Here is an 18,836-nt window from a genome sequence, read left to right on the forward strand (position 1 = left end):
GAAGAAAGAAATGAACAATAAAACATAGGACATATTATCACAACCTAAAATTAACTGTCTTCAGAATGTGTCTGCGACAGAGTTTCAAAATCAGGAATTATGTCACTTACTGCCAGTCGTGATCTAAATTTGGTTTTTACTATTTTCATTGTTGAAAATAATTTTTCACAAACGTACGTTGTAGCGAACATGGATGGCTTCAACAGAGCAAGCGAAAGAACGAAGCTTCGGATATTTATTTTTTGGCAACGATTTGGAATATTCAACATTTTCCAAGTCCTTACATCTAGATTTCATTTAACATCACATTGTAAATCTGTGAGTTAAATTGCAGATCTAACCGCATTATTCGTACATCTGCTGAAAAAGGATCTACGTACAGAGATAATAATAATAATAATAATAATAATAATAATAATAATAATAAAAAGGTAAAGGTATCCCCGTGACATGCCATGAAGGCACTTGAGGGGCATGGAGGTAGAGCCCCATGCTTTCCATGACCTCGGCACTAGAATGAGGTGGTGTGGTCGGCACCACGCTCTGACCGCCTTTTACCGCCGGGAAAGACCCGGTACTAAATTTTATAGGAGGCTGAGTGAACCTCGGGGCCGTTCTGAAAGTTTGGCAACGAGAAAAAAATACTGTCAACACCTGGGATCGAAACCCGGACCTTCCAGTCCGTAGCCAGCTTCTCTACCAACTGAGCTACCCGGCCGCCATAATAATAATAATAATAATAATAATAATAATAATAATAATAATAATAATAATAATAATAATACTTACTTACTGGCTTTAAAGGAACCCGGAGGTCCATTGCCGCTCTCACATAAGCCCGCCATTGGTCCCTATCCTGAACAAGATTAATCCTTTCTCTATCATCATATCCCACCTCCCTCAAATCCATTTTAATATTATCTTCCCATCTACGTCTCGGCCTCCCTAAAGGTCTTTTTCCCTCCGGCCTCCCAACTAACACTCTATATGCATTTCTGGATTCGCCCTTACGTGCTACATGCCCTGCCCATCTCAAACGTCTGGATTTAATGTTCCTAATTATGTCAGGTAAAGAATACAATGCGTGCAGTTCTGTGTTGTGTAACTTTCTCCATTCTCCTGTAACTTCATCCCTCTTAGCCCCAAATATTTTCCTAAGCACCTTATTCTCAAGCATCCTTAACCTATGTTCCTCTCTCAAAGTGAGAGTCCAAGTTTTACAACCATAAAGAACAACAGGTAATATAACTGTTTTATAAATTCTAACTTTCACATTTTTTGACAGCAGACTGGATGATAAAAGCTTCTCAACCGAATAATAACAGGCTATAATAATAATAATAATAATAATAATAATAATAATAATAATAATAATAATAATAATAATAACAGGTTATAATAATAACAATAATAATAACAGGTTATAATAATAATAATAATAATAATAATAATAATAATAATAATAATAATAATAACACAACCTTTTAATGTTTCATGAGTGGCATGAACTGTAGTATAATGCCGTTTCATGTTATACAACCGTTTTCCTCGTAATACTTGTGAACAAATCTTACATTTAATGTTCTCCTCATATTGGCAGCAAAAAAATGCGTCCTCCCATCCTACTTGAAACTTACGTTTTTGTAGGGGTACATGGTTTCGAGAGAGACATTGCGATGATACGCCACTCGTAGGTCAGAGACAAATAAAAATGGAACGGAATTTGACTCCGGTGAGTGAGAGGGTGGGGACTGGGGGAAGTAGGAAGCAAGAGAAATACATAGCTATCATTGTGAGTCACAATGTATTCGCAAGTCACATTTTCGCCACGGCTGAAATATAGAAGGTATTAATCTGGGCAATATCAAGACTTCAAATATCTGACCCACTTCTTCAGACCGTACGCTACGAACTATTTCTTGAGGCAGTATGTAACTCTATCCAACAAACCCCCCATCGATACGAAGTCCTTGGTTTATAATAAACTTCGTGTAAAGTTGTCTTTGATGTTATACGTCAGGGCTTCCGAACGTCGTAGCCTATACACTTCAAAGAGTTGAGAGGAAGGATTGTCGAGTTCTCCAGTGGCCACCCAGCTAGATTCGACCGTGGACCGTGGCCCAACCAAGAGGCCATGGACTCGAGAGAATGATGCAATAAATAACCGAAGCTCAATGCCTTCATCTCGCTGTGAGACGATGGGGGACGGTCAAGGGCGTTACTCTGGCTGTCGCTTGCTTCATCGCTTTTATTCTCTCCTAAATTGACAGTTACTATAACATTCTTCATTCTTTAGACAGATTTTGGGACAATAAAATTGTCCATTTTCGTTAATTTTCTCATTAAATGAAGCACAAATGAAAATTAAGTGATACAGAAATTACGCACATACCTTCTTATACAGTGCGTCTTAAGCGTTTCGCAACAGCAATTCTGTTCTTTTATCATGTTGTGCGTGACATTACCGTTTATAGTTCACTTCCCTGAACTACTGTTACAAACACATATAATTGAAGCCATTTACTCTGCACTGAAATAAAGAGATACACTTTTTCCTTCTGTACTGCGCATGAGACCTTCTTTATAATACAAAAGGTGACAGGCATTCATCGAATCCCTAGTGCGTAAAATGTTTATACTGTTCATGATTCTTATTGTGAGCTTGGTTGGGATTATAAGGATTAGAGATGAACAAAACTAACTGCCGCTCTCGCTCGCTGTGTTCGTTGCATTTGTCTTTGAGTCTCGCTCGTCATTCTCGAAATAGCATTTGGTCGGCGTGGAAAGATTTCGTAACTTTTAATAACATACATCATTGAAATAAATAACATAAATGTTTAAATGAGACGAAAAAACAAAACAGAACAGTATCTTAGTTATCAAAATGTTCTGGTTCTATTATATGATATTACCTATGGTTATATAAATAAAGAAAAACAATTCTCAAATAAATTTGTATTTCTAAGAAACATAAAACATAACATTAATATCTTTTTACTTGAGATTGCACACTTGATCTTAAACATATGAAAAGAAAATTCCTAGCCTTTAAATAAGGGCCTAGTAATTAAATAAAGACTGGGGAACGGATTTTTATACACTGAAAGGTAGAGATGTTTCAAATAGGCTACTTGATTGTTTATACATATATAACAGTTGTCAAACTAGATAGAAGTTCAGTTAGGTATAAACAACTGTTGACTTCGGGACTTCGGGAGATGATCAATATCGAGTCTCGGAAGACTCACAACTAGTGATGGGTCCAACCGGCTCTTAGGCGCGAGCTAGCTCGTTGCCTCGCGCTCCCAAAATAGAGTCGTTCAAAAGAGTCAGTTCGTTCACAAGCTGGTTGATAGCTCCTTCGTTCGCGAGGTAGCTGCCAGCTCGTTCGTTCACGAGAGGCTAGACAGCTCGCGAACGACATCGTTCAAGAGCTGGTTGCGTAACATATCGAAACTGTGAATAATAGTCTAATCTATGACATTAGGAATCAGAAGGATAAAAGGGACACTCGTATTATGTTAAACAAAATAGATGAAAGAACAAAGCCTGCAACATAAACGTTATACAATTTTATACGTATATTTTTCTACACACATATCAGCTCGAAAAATCGAAAGAGAATTGGGAGGACAAATTTAAATGGTACGCAAAACGCGTCCTTGCAAGGGATTGGGGGCTGTACAAAACTAAATATGTGAGCTCCAAGCCTGTTGGCCACTAGTCTCACTCCGGGTTACGCTGCTCCACTGAAGGAACTCTAGAAAATTTTGAAGGGGAAGCCGAAATTGGACGTAACCTCTTAGGTACCACATACGCGAGGGGGACTGAGATTTGATCAAGTGATCACGGAACGGGGCGAGGAAGAGCTGGCTGGTGTTTGCCTTTAGGATGGCGAGACGCTGTCATCTGTTGTTCGATGACAAAGCATGTGAAGGCCGTCGGAAGAAGCGCCGTGAAATCTAAATCTGCAATTTGAGAGGTCCCTGTCATTTCAAATTGCGACTAATTGAGTGACCTTGTATATTTAATAGACAATTTATAGGTTCTGAACTAGGGCATACGTCGTTTATAATAAAGGGGAATATATATGGGGAAGGGCATATAGGTCCGTGGCCCATTTCTTATAGGGCTCATCCCGACATTTGTCTTACGCCTGAGGAAAACCACGGAATACCTTGGGCAGGATGAGTTGTCTCATATAAGAGACTAGCCAATTTGGCTATTATGTAGGAGGTGATTGTTGTCATGAGCCTTGTTGAATCGTCTCAATTTCGAGACCAGCCATTTGGCTATATGTTGGCTCAATTACGAAGAGGGGGGAGAGATGTAATTGTTAATTAATTTAGAGTTAATTAGGGAGATTCATGGGGATATGAGTGCAGGTCCGTGGCCCATTTCTTTTAGGGCTCATCCCGACATTTGTCTTAGCGCCTTAGGAAAACCACGGAAAAACCTTAGGCAGGATGAGTTGTCTCAATATTAGAGACTAGCCAGTTGGCTCTTAGGTTGAATGACTCTATGAATCGATGGATCTATACTAGCCAATTGGCTCTATGATAGTTCCATCGATCAACAAAAGTAGATATTGTTAGGGAGGGATTTTGTTTAGCCCAGTTAAGACAAGGTCATTTTAAAGCGGTTGCACTATCCAAGGAGTCTCATGGAGTTGAGTCGTGGCTACCAAAAGTCGTGGCTACCAAATACAAATACAAATACAAATACATATCAGCTGATACAAAGCCGCGTAATATTAGTTCCACATCCGTCCGCTACTGGCGTATGGCGCGGTCTCACCTTCTCTGTCTTTCTCAAAGTAACTGCAGATGTCACGTGATCATGCATTAAATGCCATTGGTTATTCGAGAGCGGGAGTCGTGAGACGAGCTGTGAGCTGGTTGAGAGTCGTGAGGTGAAGGAGCCTCGCGAACGACCAGCTCTCAACGAGCGAGCTAGCTTGTTACTAGCTCGAAGGAGAGAGTCGTTCATAAGAGTCAGTTCGTTCGCGAACGACCCATCACTACTCACAACCAGTCTTTGCATCAATGACGCGACGTAATACAACATGGTAGTGCAGGTTTTCGGCTTTGCGGGCGCTGTTAGTCTCGTTTTCTCGATCTTTGTTCATCTCTAGTAAGAATCATAGGTAAGACGTTCGTACCAAAACAGTAGATTTCAGTTGAGTAGCCTACAGCGAGGAGTAGGCCTATAGACGTCACCCGCACGTCGCCCTGTTCCCGTTCTCAGTTCACATAAACAACGCATAGTATCATTCTGTGGAGCTGTGTACAGCCGTGAATACTTTGAATAATATTGTTAATTTATATTAATATTTTAGGTTCTGAATAAAGTGAGCTGTTCTGTTTTTATTGTATTATTTACGTAATGTTAATATTATGCACGATTCTAAAAAAGTAAACTCATCTGTTATTAAATAATTATGCAAACAGGAGTGTGTAACACGTTTATTTTTTCCCGGTTTATTCTTCGTTAAATGTTGACGTCTCGTGCTGCTATGCAAATGATTCGGAACTTGTACCGTATATTAATAAAACCGTCTACGCTATTAAAAATACAAACAAAATAATAGTATACTTTCATCTGTGGAAAATTCACTGTCGCCAAACTCAATCGCTAACTTCCGCAAAAAAATATTGTCTGCTTTAATTTACTTTCGGCATTTTTACGTCTTCATTTGTGTGATACAATGTGTTGACTGCGGGCACTGCAGCTGCAGTATTTGCTCTGTTGCATTGAACTGGGGGAAGCACGTAAAACACGTGATCAAGAGTCAAGGCTGATGCAACCATAAGGAAAATTCCTGTATGAGCATCGAATTGCATAAGCAATCTGCAATAGGATCTCGAATATAGACTACAACTACATCGTAAAAAAATGTTCGTTCATAAGCATTAAAAGGCAAAAATGTAACAAAAAGTAGAACATAGCCTAAAAAGTGACCAGTAGATTATAAAAGACCAAACATTTCAAAATAAAAGTAGGTTATAATTAATTCGTGCTGATGTGAAACGAGCTTATATTCCATCCTGCATTGTCTGTGATGTCTCAGAAAAAAATGATATTTCATCAACTTCTGAGCCCTGGATGGATGGATGGATGGATGGATGGATGGATGGATGGATGGATGGATGGATGGGTAAATAGATCATGTGTAAGTACCGAGCATGAATAACACTCACTTTACCCAGATAAAAGACATGCAGAATTGAAGAAGAGTGTTTATGTGAAAATTTATAAGTGATTTTTTTTCTTCTTCCGGTTTCATGACTGCTGTCGCCGTCTTCCGGAAACCAAACGCCAATCCTCCCTACCCATCCACTGCTCTGGTGTCAAATTCCTTGAAGTCATGACAGTCTGTACCCCTTCTATCCACGTCTTTGCTGGACGACCTCTTTTCCTTCTTTCTGTCGGTATCCATTCCATATTTTGTCGTCGTAGTCGTTCCTCTGCCATTCTCTTTACATGTCCATACCATTGTAGTCTTTTCTTCTCTATAACGTCAATAATGTCTGGTTCTTCCTCTACTTTCATAATTTCTTTTATCTGTCTACTTTTTACTCTTTCTTTTCTTGATTTCCCTGCTGATCTTCTTAAAACATCCATTTCTGTAGCCAAAATTTTATACATCTTGATTACACAACTTTTAACACTGTATCACTTAGGAATGTGTATGGTAAGACTTTCCTGTGTTAAATTTCGACGTACCTCGTTTACATGTTTCGACCTATTTATGGGTCATCTTCAGAACTGGTCTTGGCGCCACTTGTTCTGTTTCCTGTGAGGGTGTGTTCCTGTGGTATAGTGTAGAGTCAAAGAGTGTGTGTGTTTTGAAGTTGAGTTGTGTGTTGAGAATTTCGTTGGGGTGTGTTTTTGTGTGACTGTATATTTCATATTGGTCTAGTGTGTTTAGTTTCTGGCTTTTTGGTTGGATGTGTAGTATTTCCATGTCTGTGTTGATGTCTCTGTGGGTGTGGTTAGCATTTGTGATGTGTTCTACATATGTGGAGATGTTTTGTAATTTTGTTATAGTTGTGATAGGACAGACAGGCAGATCGTTTCAAACACGTTACAAAGAACACATCACAGCCATAACAAAATTACAAAACACCTCCACATATGCAGAACACATCACAAATGCTAACCACATCCACAGAGACATCAACACAGACATAGAAATACTACACATCCAACCAAAAAGCCAGAAACTAAACACACTAGAACAATATGAAATATACAGACATACGAAAACACACCCCAACGAAATTCTCAACACACAACTCAACTTCAAAACACACACACTCTTTGACTCTACACTATACAGGGTGTATCTAAATTGGTGTCAAATATTTCGAGGATGTGTTCTTAACATCAAAACAATTAAAAAAGTTAATAAGAACATGGGTCTGAAAACCATTCGTTAGGGAGTTATTAAAGGATTTGTCTCTTCATTGACCGCTGATTGTTTGATGGTTTTTTGTTTGTTTGTATTTTGTAGAGCAAAGAAATCAGAAGAAAATGTATTCTGTGAGTGAACAGAACGAAATGATTTGCATCATTTAATTGATGATGTGCTTCTGGACATCATTCAACGAATGTGTTTTAACACGATGCTGCTCCAGATCATTTCAGTCTGATAGTTCGTAATTTTTTTAATGATCGATTTCCCCAAAGATGTATTGGTCGAAGGGGATTCACTGCATGGCCTGCTCGATCGCCTGATTTGAATCCAATGGATTTCTTCGTCTGGGGACATTTAAAGTCTCTGGTTTATGCGACTCCTGTACTTAATGTTGATATTCTAAGAGTATATCCAAATGGATTTCACGAAATACGAAACACTCCAGGAATTTTCAACATAGTACACCAGAGCATGTAACGCAGGTTTAGGGGATACATCGAATCAGGAGGAAGCCACTTCGAGCAATTTTTGTACCATTAAATTTTGTCTTGTAACTCTGAAATAAATTATTTTGAGACCAATGTTAATGAACTTTTTGTAATGTTTTGGTGTTAGGAACATGTCCCCGAAATATTTGACACCAATTTAGATACACCTTGTACCACAGGAACACACCCTCACAGGAAACAGAACAAGTGGCGCCAAGACCAACAACGACCAGTTCTGAAGATGACCCATAAATAGATCGAAACATGTAAACGAGGTACGTTGAAATTTAACACAGGAAAGTCTTACCATACATATTCCAAAATTGTATTTTGTTCCCTTGTAGAAATTTGCTATACTTCTGCGCATAGGTTAGAATACTTTGAATTACTGTTTTATAAATTTGCAGTTTCCTGTTTCTTGTTATAAGTGAATTTTTAATAATATAATTAAACTTTCTTTGTAATTATTGTGTGCAATGAGGAAGTAGAAAGTCTTCACAACTCTTCGTGATCAAAGTCACCAAGTGTAAGTTGGTGAACCCCGAAGTCTCACGATCAGTCAGACTGCAGAGAAATAAACCAGGGGCAGCGGCGTCGACAAACACATCAACCGCCTCCACTCAGAGTAACTCGGAAGTTCTCAGCCATTAAGCAAGTGAGTGATGAATGTCAGAGTTGGACTCCAAAGAGGTTCTAGTACTTCCTACCGAAGCTAGGGGATAAACAGGAAATATTTCACTTGTTACTCATCATGTCCGACACGCTTGAGGATTTACTTCTCATTCACATTGTAGGGCACGCTCGTGTTCCTTTAATGCTGGTCTGAGATTTGAGATAGATTAAATATCCACTTGCTCTCATTAGTCCTCGCTTAAGAAAAAGATCTGTCCCTATAATCCGCGTGTTTCGTTCTTATCAACTCTTAAGAGCCTTGTTAGTGGTTTTAATGCATAAATAAGGGTTCACAGTTAGGAAAAAAAAAAACCTACAAGAAATGGTCGTATCAAATACCAAGACAAGACGTATCACAATTTTCAGCATACATATTCAATTTATTAAGTCGTTAAACATACAGTGATAGGCTTCGTCACAAATACAGAAGGGGGGAAAAAACCAAACTGTAAGTTTATACTGGAAATTGAAGATTCTGTGTGTGTGTGTGTGTGTGTGCGTCGCCCATACATAATAATAATAATAGGCCTAATAGTTTTATTTTCCCTGGCAGAGTTAAGGCCATCAGGCCTTCTCTTCCACTCAACCAGGATCAAATCACATACAGAAAAATACATACCGGTGTACATTAGCTTAAAAATAATAATACATATATACACCATTAATACATACATATATACATACATATAGTCGGCCTGGTTGGCTAAGTTGGTATAGCGCTGGCCTTCTATGCCCGAGATTTCGGGTTCGATCCCGGGCCAGGTCGATGGCATTAAAGTATGCTTAAATGCGACAGACTCATGTCAGTAGATTTACTAGCATGTAGAACTTCTGCTGGACGAAATTCCGGCACACCGGCGACGCTAATATAACCTCGGCAGTTGCGAGCGTCGTTAACATAACATTTTCACATACATACATACATACATACATACATACATACATACATACATACATACATACATACATACATACATACATACATACATACATACATACATACATACATACATACATACATACATACATACATACATACATACATACATACATACATACATACATACATACATACATACATACATACATACATACATACATACATACATACATACACTTAAGTGAATAGAAAACCTATATTACGTTTTGTGATTAAATGCACGGTTAATTAGAAAATTAAGTTGGAACTTTGAGCAGTCTGGCAACATCTCCGCTAACACACTCTTCTCGCAATACAGATGTAAGAGCTCAACGAACTCAATCTGTCTCGCTCGGTAGGCTGCTCTCTGGCTACGGCGTTGAAATCTGCTCGCATGTACAGTGGCTTAATTAAATTTATATGAAAACCTTCAACGGTATTGAAATACTCCACCGGGATAAATGATTCTTTATTACATTTCCTATCGATATGGACAAAAATCACGATCCTACTCGCAATAGTTACCGAATAAGAGGGTGTTAAACATTTGTGAAAAAAAATAAAAAAAATGAACAAATAAAACTTTTTTTTTAACTGTGAACTTCCCACCAATATGATATTACAGTCTTTTGTTACATATAACATGAGCAATTCGGTCTCAAAATCTGCAAGATTTTTCGCTTTCACACGGTTTTTCTCGGTTTATAAATATAATAATAATAATAATAATAATAATAATAATAATAATAATAATAACTGGATATTGCACATTTAATATTTAATGTAATCTGAAAATAAATAAGTCTCTTGGTAAATATGATGCTGAATATGTCAGGTGGAATTTGGAGAGCTGATCTACTTTTCATTCGGTAAAGATATAGTCCAAGCTCACACAACTTAACAGTATTGGTACCAACATGTTGTTTTCTGGGGAAAAAAATATTTAAAAAACTCCACGTCATCACCTTAAGTGACGTAGGCCCTATTTAATCTTGAAAACATTAGCAGGTTACTTCAATATTTTGTTTTAATTGTCGTTATCTGTTGTTGGAGCACCATCAGTTCCGTTGAGGCTAGTGATAAACAAAAATGTATGCAGAAGAAATGTATCCAACATATAGAACATTCCTACCATTCTCATATTATTCCTGAGTTAAGATAATTTTTCATATACTGTATATTCTTCCCGTAGGATGATTTTTAATATGAAGACGATATTATTGTTACACATGTAGTATAGAAAGGCAGACATTATAACAAAAAGACTTGTGTTAGTGCGAGATGCTAAAGAAATATATTCCCATGAAAATTCCGCAATCAATTTCTTGTAGAGTCACAGTACCTTCTCATTATGCGAAACTGGGAAGTGGACATTTCCTCCGCAGTTATCTTTTGTTCGAGTAGAGCACTTTATCCCAGGAATCGTGACACATGCTTAGTTTTTATTGAGAGAGTTCTTTATATTCGGCGGACAATGTTGCATTCATCGTGAATTACTCGACGTCAGAACAAGGAACGATGCAATGAGTTGCATTGCAATCCCAAAGAACTCACAAACAGGAAGTATGCTACTCAGAAACCAACAGCCGAGTTCCTCGGTGCAAGGCTGAGTAATAAGAACTTCGATTCAGGGAAGACTGTGTATTACTTCACAGAGGAAGCAGGGTATCTTCGTTCTAAGGGATTTCTCTGAACAATTAAATCCTTCGGTGTTATGAAGTCCTATGAATTATTATTCCATTTTTTCCACTAACATTTACTTTACAGATTTTTATTTACCTTCTATATAGCTATTACTAATAATATCCCTGACTATTACTGCTACTGGCTAGCTCACTTAGCTAAGGCGCTTGCCTGCCGGTTCAGAGTTGCTTTCGAGCAAGGATTTGATTCCTGCTTGGGATGATTACCTGTTGGATTTTTCCGAGTTTTTCCCCAACCCTAAGGCAAATGTCAGGTAATTTAGTACGAATCCTCGGCCTCATCTCGCCAAATACCATCTCGCTATCTCCAATTCCATCGACGCGAAATAACCTAGTACTGGTAGTTGATACAGCGTCGTTAAATAATCAAGTAAAAAACTACTACTACTACTACTACTAATAATAATAATAATAATAATAATAATAATAATAATAATAATAACAATAATACTTACTTATTGGCTTTAAGGAACCCGGAGGTTCATTGCCGCCCTCACATAAGCCCGCCATTGCTCCCTATCCTGAGCAAGATTAATCCAGTCTCTATCATCATATCCCACCTCCCTCAAATCCATTTTAATATTATCCTCCCATCTACCTCTCGGCCTCCCCAAAAGTCTTTTTCCCTCCGGCCTCCTAACTAACACTCTATATGCATTTCTGGATTCGCCCATACGTGCTACATGCCCTGCCCATCTCAAACGTCTGGATTTAATGTTCCTAATTATGTCAGGTGAAGGATACAATGCGTGCAGCTCTGAGTTGTGTAACTTTCTCCATTCTCCTGTAACTTCATCCCTCTTAGCCCCAAATATTTTCCTAAGAACCTTATTCTCAAACACCCTTAACCTCTGTTCCTCTCTCAAAGTGAGAGTCCAAGTTTCACAACCATACAGAACAACCGGTAATATAACTGTTTTATAAATTCTAATTTTCAGACTTTTTGACAGCAGACTGGATGACAAAAGCTTCTCAACCGAATAATAACAGGCATTTCTCATAATTATTCTGCGTTTAATTTCCTCCCGAGTGTCATTTATATTTGTTACTATTGCTCCAAGATATTTGAATTTTTCCACCTCTTCGAAGGATAAATCTCCAATTTTTATAGTTCCATTTCGTACAATATTCTGGTCACGAGACATAATCATATACTTAGTATTTTCGGGATTTACTTCCAACCCTATCGCTTTACTTGCTTCAAGTAGAATTTCTGTGTTTTCCCTAATCGTTTGTGGATTTTCTGCTAACATATTCACGTCATCCCCATAGACAAGAAGCTGATGTAACCCAATAATAATAATAATAATAATAATAATAATAATAATAATAATAATAATAATTATAACAATAATAATAATAATAATGGTAGTAGTAATAATAGTAGGCCTAGTAGTAATAATAATAATAATAATAATAAATTATTTCAAGACAGACCTAAAGAGAAAGTTGAAACAAATTTAATAATATTTTCAGTAAAAATGTTAATAGAAATTAGTGGACCCACAAAGAATTGCATGGACGTAGAACTGTTTTAGATCAACATTTATTATGTAAATTAATTAAAAAAATCAGGTATGTAAGATGTAAAAATTGTAGAAAAAAGTGACAGAGGCTGAGATATAATAAAAGCTCAGTGCGACGAAGCAATCTCGTTATCATTAAGCGCAACTAAAGAATGAGACATTATTTTACTGTACCGGGTTTACCCTTGTCCCTACTTTTTTACGTTACATAGTCCTGCATATTCACAGGAAGTGCCATAAACACGAATCTGTGCTCCTTGAGCCGATTGTCACTTGTAGAAGCAGTTTCATACGTACAATTAAAGGTACGGACACACGTCGCTACTTTTGCTGCGCAACTTTTGTACTGCAGCTGCAAAAGTTGCGTGTCGTATTCACACGTAAGCGAAAAGTAGCGCGTTGCACTCTACTTTTCGTGCTGCGCAACCCGAGTGCAGCAAAAGTTGCAACTGGAGGTTGCGAGTCTGTTCACACACAAGGCGCTACTTTTGCAGCCGCAGTCATGCTGCAGGTTTCCATCTCCGTGTTGACTTCTCAATATACATTTTGTGGTTATGTTCGCATTATTAAGAAACTCATGCGAAAGCTTACTTATCTATTATTTGCTTTTCTGTCCTAACTAGTATTCAGAAATTGGCATTATTTTTACTATAAAGCTTTTAAAAACGCCTATATACTTAAATGATAACCAATAGCATATTCACGTAATCAATGTTGGCAACCCTCCTGTTTGAAACCACGATACGGAAAATTAAAAAAATGAATTATATCGTCAGCAAATATGCTTAGACTATGTTGCGTATTTAATAACTGTTACAAATAATTTATTTTCATCACATCTAACATTAAAATATATCCAAACAATAAAAGTATCATTGGCACATTTGGGTGGCAACACTGGTCGCAACCGCAGTAAAAGTTTCAACAAAACCGATATCGAAAATGCTGCGGCTGCAACCCTGAGAACCCTGTTCACACGTCTCTACTTCTAAGCTGCGCGCAGCATGAAAAAAGTAGCGAGCAGCAGGTTCGGCAGTCGCTACTTTTCGAGTTGCACCGTTGTTCACACGTCGCAGTACGAGAGTTGCGCAGTTTTTTGTACTGCAGCGCTGCTAAAGTAGCGACGTGTGACCGTACCTTAACTGTTCCCTATACGAAGGTCACCTGAATTCGAATGTCATCCCATAAAATGCATTGTTGCCTACATTCTGAAACATAGGGACAAGAGATACACCCGGCATATCAGGTTATTCGCGACTTTATGTCCGTGGTGGGAACACTGGTTGTCAGAAGCGCGTATTACATCGGTGGCTTCGTGTCGATGCGAACTCGCCACCGCAGTAGAGAATGGCGCGCCGCATGTGTTCAGGAAGTGCATGCATCCCGTTGCGTGGGACCTCTCAGGGACACGAGACGTCTCCGAGCCGTTTATGGCTCAGATATAAGTAGACTTAGTGTAAATAAAAAGTTCAAATGAACTGATCACAAGATACAGACGTGCAATTTCCTTGTCAAGATAAAGAGGTACAGAAATTGCGAAATTCATCGTAACTTTAAAATGCGTTTCTAAATCCAGCCGACATTTCTGAGTGATGTCGACATGAACGAAGAATGAAGTTGAAGGAATCAGAGGTAATGAACGAGCCGACTACCTAGTAAAGATAGCTGCCAGTTATAAAAGTACTATAGCCTACAACTCCATCCCTATGTCTCGAGGTAAGCAACTTCTGGAAAATTACTACATAAATATTTGGAATGCAACTTTACATCAACTCCGAGGTAGCACATCACACCAAACAGTTCATCCCCTCTATCCACCACAGGCTCTCTCTATCCCTATGGCCTAATTACATTATCACCCAATTCCTCACCAACCACGGTTGTTTCCGTACATATCTTCACAGGATCAACAACGCACCATCTCCCCTATGTAACTGCCCAGAAAAGTCACCTCAGACAACAAGACACCTTCTGACAGAATGCTCCTTGTCCTCAAGAGACCGGCCTCGTGTTCTAACAACCCAAACGCTGCCCCAGATACTGAAGTTCCACATGAACACTGTCGCTGTCACAAACTTCATCAGCAACATCTTCCGCACACTTCAAGAATAGACTCTGAACAATCAAATTGCAGTCACCACTAATGTAAATATCTTGTGATATGCCTATGGCAAAACACAGGTTGTAAAATAGCACGTAAATAAAAAAATAACAAAAAAAATTTAAAAAAAAATGAAATTTTCAGCAGTTACACTTCGAGATAAATGATTGGAATGACCTACCTGCTGCGGTCTTTGAGGGCTGTCCTTCCTTAAGGAGATTCAAGAATAACTTAAGAAATTGTGTATAAAGTGCAAACTAAAACTAAGGTGACATTCAACATTTAATTTTGTAAGGTGACATGTATTTATTTACATGATGAAAGAGTGATGGAACGGAGAAAAATTCTCTCCGGCGCCGGGATTTGAAACCGGGTTTTCAGCTCTACGTGCTGATGCTTTATCCACTAAGCCACGCCGGATACAACCCCGACGCCGTTTAGAATCGTCTCAGATTAAGCTCCATCTCTTGGGTTCCCTCTAGTGGCCGCCCTCTGCACTACGTCATAGATGTCTATGAACGCAGGACCGAAGTCCATACATGTGTTGAGGTGCACTCAGATGAGTGACTGTTTGGCCGGGATCCGACGGTATAGGCGCCGTCTTAAATCACAAAGTGATTTATTACGCATATCATATATATGCACATGTATGGACTTCGGTCCTGCGTTCATAGACATCTATGACGTAGTGCAGAGGGCGGCCACTAGAGGGAACCCAAGAGATGGAGCTTAATCTGAGACGATTCTAAACGGCGTCGGGGTTGTATCCGGCGTGGCTTAGTGGATAAAGCATCAGCACGTAGAGCTGAAAACCCGGGTTCAAATCCCGGCGCCGGAGAGAATTTTTCTCCGTTCCATCACTCTTTCATCATGTGATGACACAGAATATCTGCATGAAAATATCATATGTACTTCGGTACATCAAAATTATATATTTAGCCTGACAAGTTACTCCCTTCGTTTGAATTGTAAATTATTTAAAAACAACATGTAAGAGAGTCTTAGACTAGAAATGTTTAGTTTAAATGTAGTTTTGTTTATAAGTATGCATAAGGGTGTAATTATTTGTCTTATTTGAGCTGTTGTATCAGTGAAGCGAGGTGATTCAGTGAAGTTATGGTTTTACAGTGCAGCGAATAGTTCCGGTCAGTGATAATTTATAGCATCAATGAAATGTGTTCTATAGTGTCAGTGAAATGTATCATAGTGCCACTACAGTGAGTGAGATGAGAGTAAAATGAAAAACTATTGAAACTTATGTAGGGTCTATACATATGTAGGTTGTATTGTAAAATTAGGTTATTTTATGTTTTATTATTAATTGTAATTTTTGTGTTAAATTGTACAGGGACATCATTTTATTTTTACTTCAATTTTTATTGTACCTGAGTTTTTTAATGTACTTCACTCCCACCCCTTCTACTAAGGAAGTTCCAACTCCACACAGAACCAAGACCGCAGATAGTAAGCGGTACTGAGTTACTCAGTATAGTACGTTCCAGAAATATGTTCGCGTTTTCCAGTGACGAAAGAGCTTTCAATATTGAATCATATTTTCGCACAGGTACTGTCCGTTTGCCTACGTCGCATCCCGATTTCCCCCACCTGCTTCTGCTCGCCCCTCTGTAATAGCTGGGCTGTCTTAACTCTTTTCTGAAAACATTAATTTCTGTTAGGAATTGGACGTTTACGTAATATTATACAGCTGTTTAATTTAACTTAAATAAAAGGGCCTCGTTAAGTAATTAACTGTCACGTGATTTCTTCCCTTTCTACAATCCTGCGGCATAACCACTTGGACGGACAGTAGGTAGCATGTCTGAGTAATTTTATATTTTCGGGTCGGGCAGAAGTGAAGATTGAATTTACAGTACGTAGAGTAGGTACAGAATTATTTCAACATGAGTTAGTAGTACGGAGGACGAAACTGGCAATTGGAATTAGATGCAATAGTCTATAGTGCGATAATGTGCACAAAAGAACTGAAGCCTGTATCGAAATGAACGGCCACCATTTTCAAAACTGTGTTTAAATATTCATATTATGATTATTTTTCAATTTAACTTCTTTCTCTATATTGTACGCTAATGTGCTGTAGACAGTATAATATACACTACATAATGAATACGTTCGCATGGATAACTCACTTCGTGAGTAAAAACACTTATTCTTAATACAGTACTGTACTTTGATTAAAGAAAAACCTAATGAAAATTATCAAACTCAAAATCGCGATATTTCCTAGTTTACGTAAATGGATGAACTACTTTTCTTCCTTCCTATACCTAGTAGAGTGATTTGTGTTTTACGCCAGTATCATCGAACTCCAGTCTTGGAGGGGGGAGCAAGCGGTGTTTCCGGTTCTCTAAAGGTATAGACAGGTTAATATTAAAAATGTTAGTAAAAATAAAATGATGTCCCTGTATTTGTATTGTTATTGTATTGTGTATTGCATAATTGTATTGTGTATTCAATTGTAATTTTATTGTGTATTGTTTATATTGTGTATACCACTGCCACCGGGTGTTTGCCCACTTGCAGTGTAAATAAATACATACATACATAAAAAGCAGATATCAGATATCTGAATATAACTTATAAATTAAAGTTGTTGGGGGTGGAATGGTATACGGATTTGGAGGGATGGCGGGACTAGTCGTCAGGATGTTAGCGGTTGGGTCGGTTCGGGGTGAGTGCGGTCGGTGGGCTACAACTCATCCCAGGGGCGCACAGTAGACCTCAGGTCGCTGTGCACAGGGATGTTCCCTTCCCGGCCTCACAGAGAGGAAAACAAAAAAGGCACAGAAATACAGGGACATCACTTTATTTTTACAAAACTTTTTAACATTAACCTGGCTATACTCGGAAACACTCTTGCCCCCTTCCATTACAGGACTTTGATGTTACTAGTGCAATATGTAAACAAATAATTTTACTAGGTATAGGAGGAGAGAAAAGTAGTGTATCCATTTATGTTGTAGGGAAGTACGATATTACGATTTTCAGTTTGATCATCACTTTTACGGAATTGATCAAAATACAGTAGAGTAGTAACATTTTTTTTTTTCAAAAACTAACTTTTCTGGCGGCTATGTTCGTTATGTAATGTCTACTTTATTTAGCATATTAATTATTGATGTTAACATACAATATAGAGAGTGCATTTAAATTGAAGGGCTCACAAGTAAAGGGCTGTAAGTGCACTTGTTACTTTTGAGAAAATGGGGTTTACATATTTAAGCTTTCGTAAAACCGGTGAAATTGTTATTTAAATTTTAATGTGTGATGCGATTAAAATATCCCTTTGAAACTAAAATTTTAGATACTTTAGCTTACACTGGATGCACTTAACTCATGTTATTACAAATGTCACTAACATTCCTTTGCTTCTAGCCACCTCAATTCAAAAAAAGCTAATCTGAATTTTTATTTTTATTTTAGTAGGTTATTTTACGACGCTTTATCAACATCTAGGCTATTTAGCGTCTGAATGAGAGGAAGGTGATAATGCCGGTGAAATGAGTCCGGGGTCCAACACCGAAAGTTACCCAGCATTTGCTCATGTTGGGTTGAGGGAAAACCCCGGAAAAAACCTCAACCAGGTAACTTGCCCCGACCGGGAATCGAACCCGGGCCACCTGGTTTCGCGGCCAGACTCGCTGACCGTTACTCCACAGGTGTGGACCTGAATTTTTAAACAAGTTGCTGAAAATGGTTGCCGTTCGTTACAATGCAGGCTTCAATTCTTTACGCATATTATTAAAAACATTTTGAAGCTTATTCTCTGAAATTGAATTTATCGTTCCTTGAATATAATTTTAGTACGATATTATTAATATAGGTTCTTTCTTCTATAGAAAACGCAACCATATTTCTGAAACACACTATACACTGCAGTGTTTACTTCACTGCTTGAAGACTTCGAATGCAACAGCGGCCGTAAGTTTGTGTGTCTGACGGGAGTAAGGACATTAGTGAAGGGGTGAGAGTGAAGTACATTCAGAAAT

Source organism: Periplaneta americana, chromosome 1 (assembly GCF_040183065.1).
Source record: "Periplaneta americana isolate PAMFEO1 chromosome 1, P.americana_PAMFEO1_priV1, whole genome shotgun sequence".
NCBI lineage: Eukaryota > Metazoa > Arthropoda > Insecta > Blattodea > Blattidae > Periplaneta > Periplaneta americana.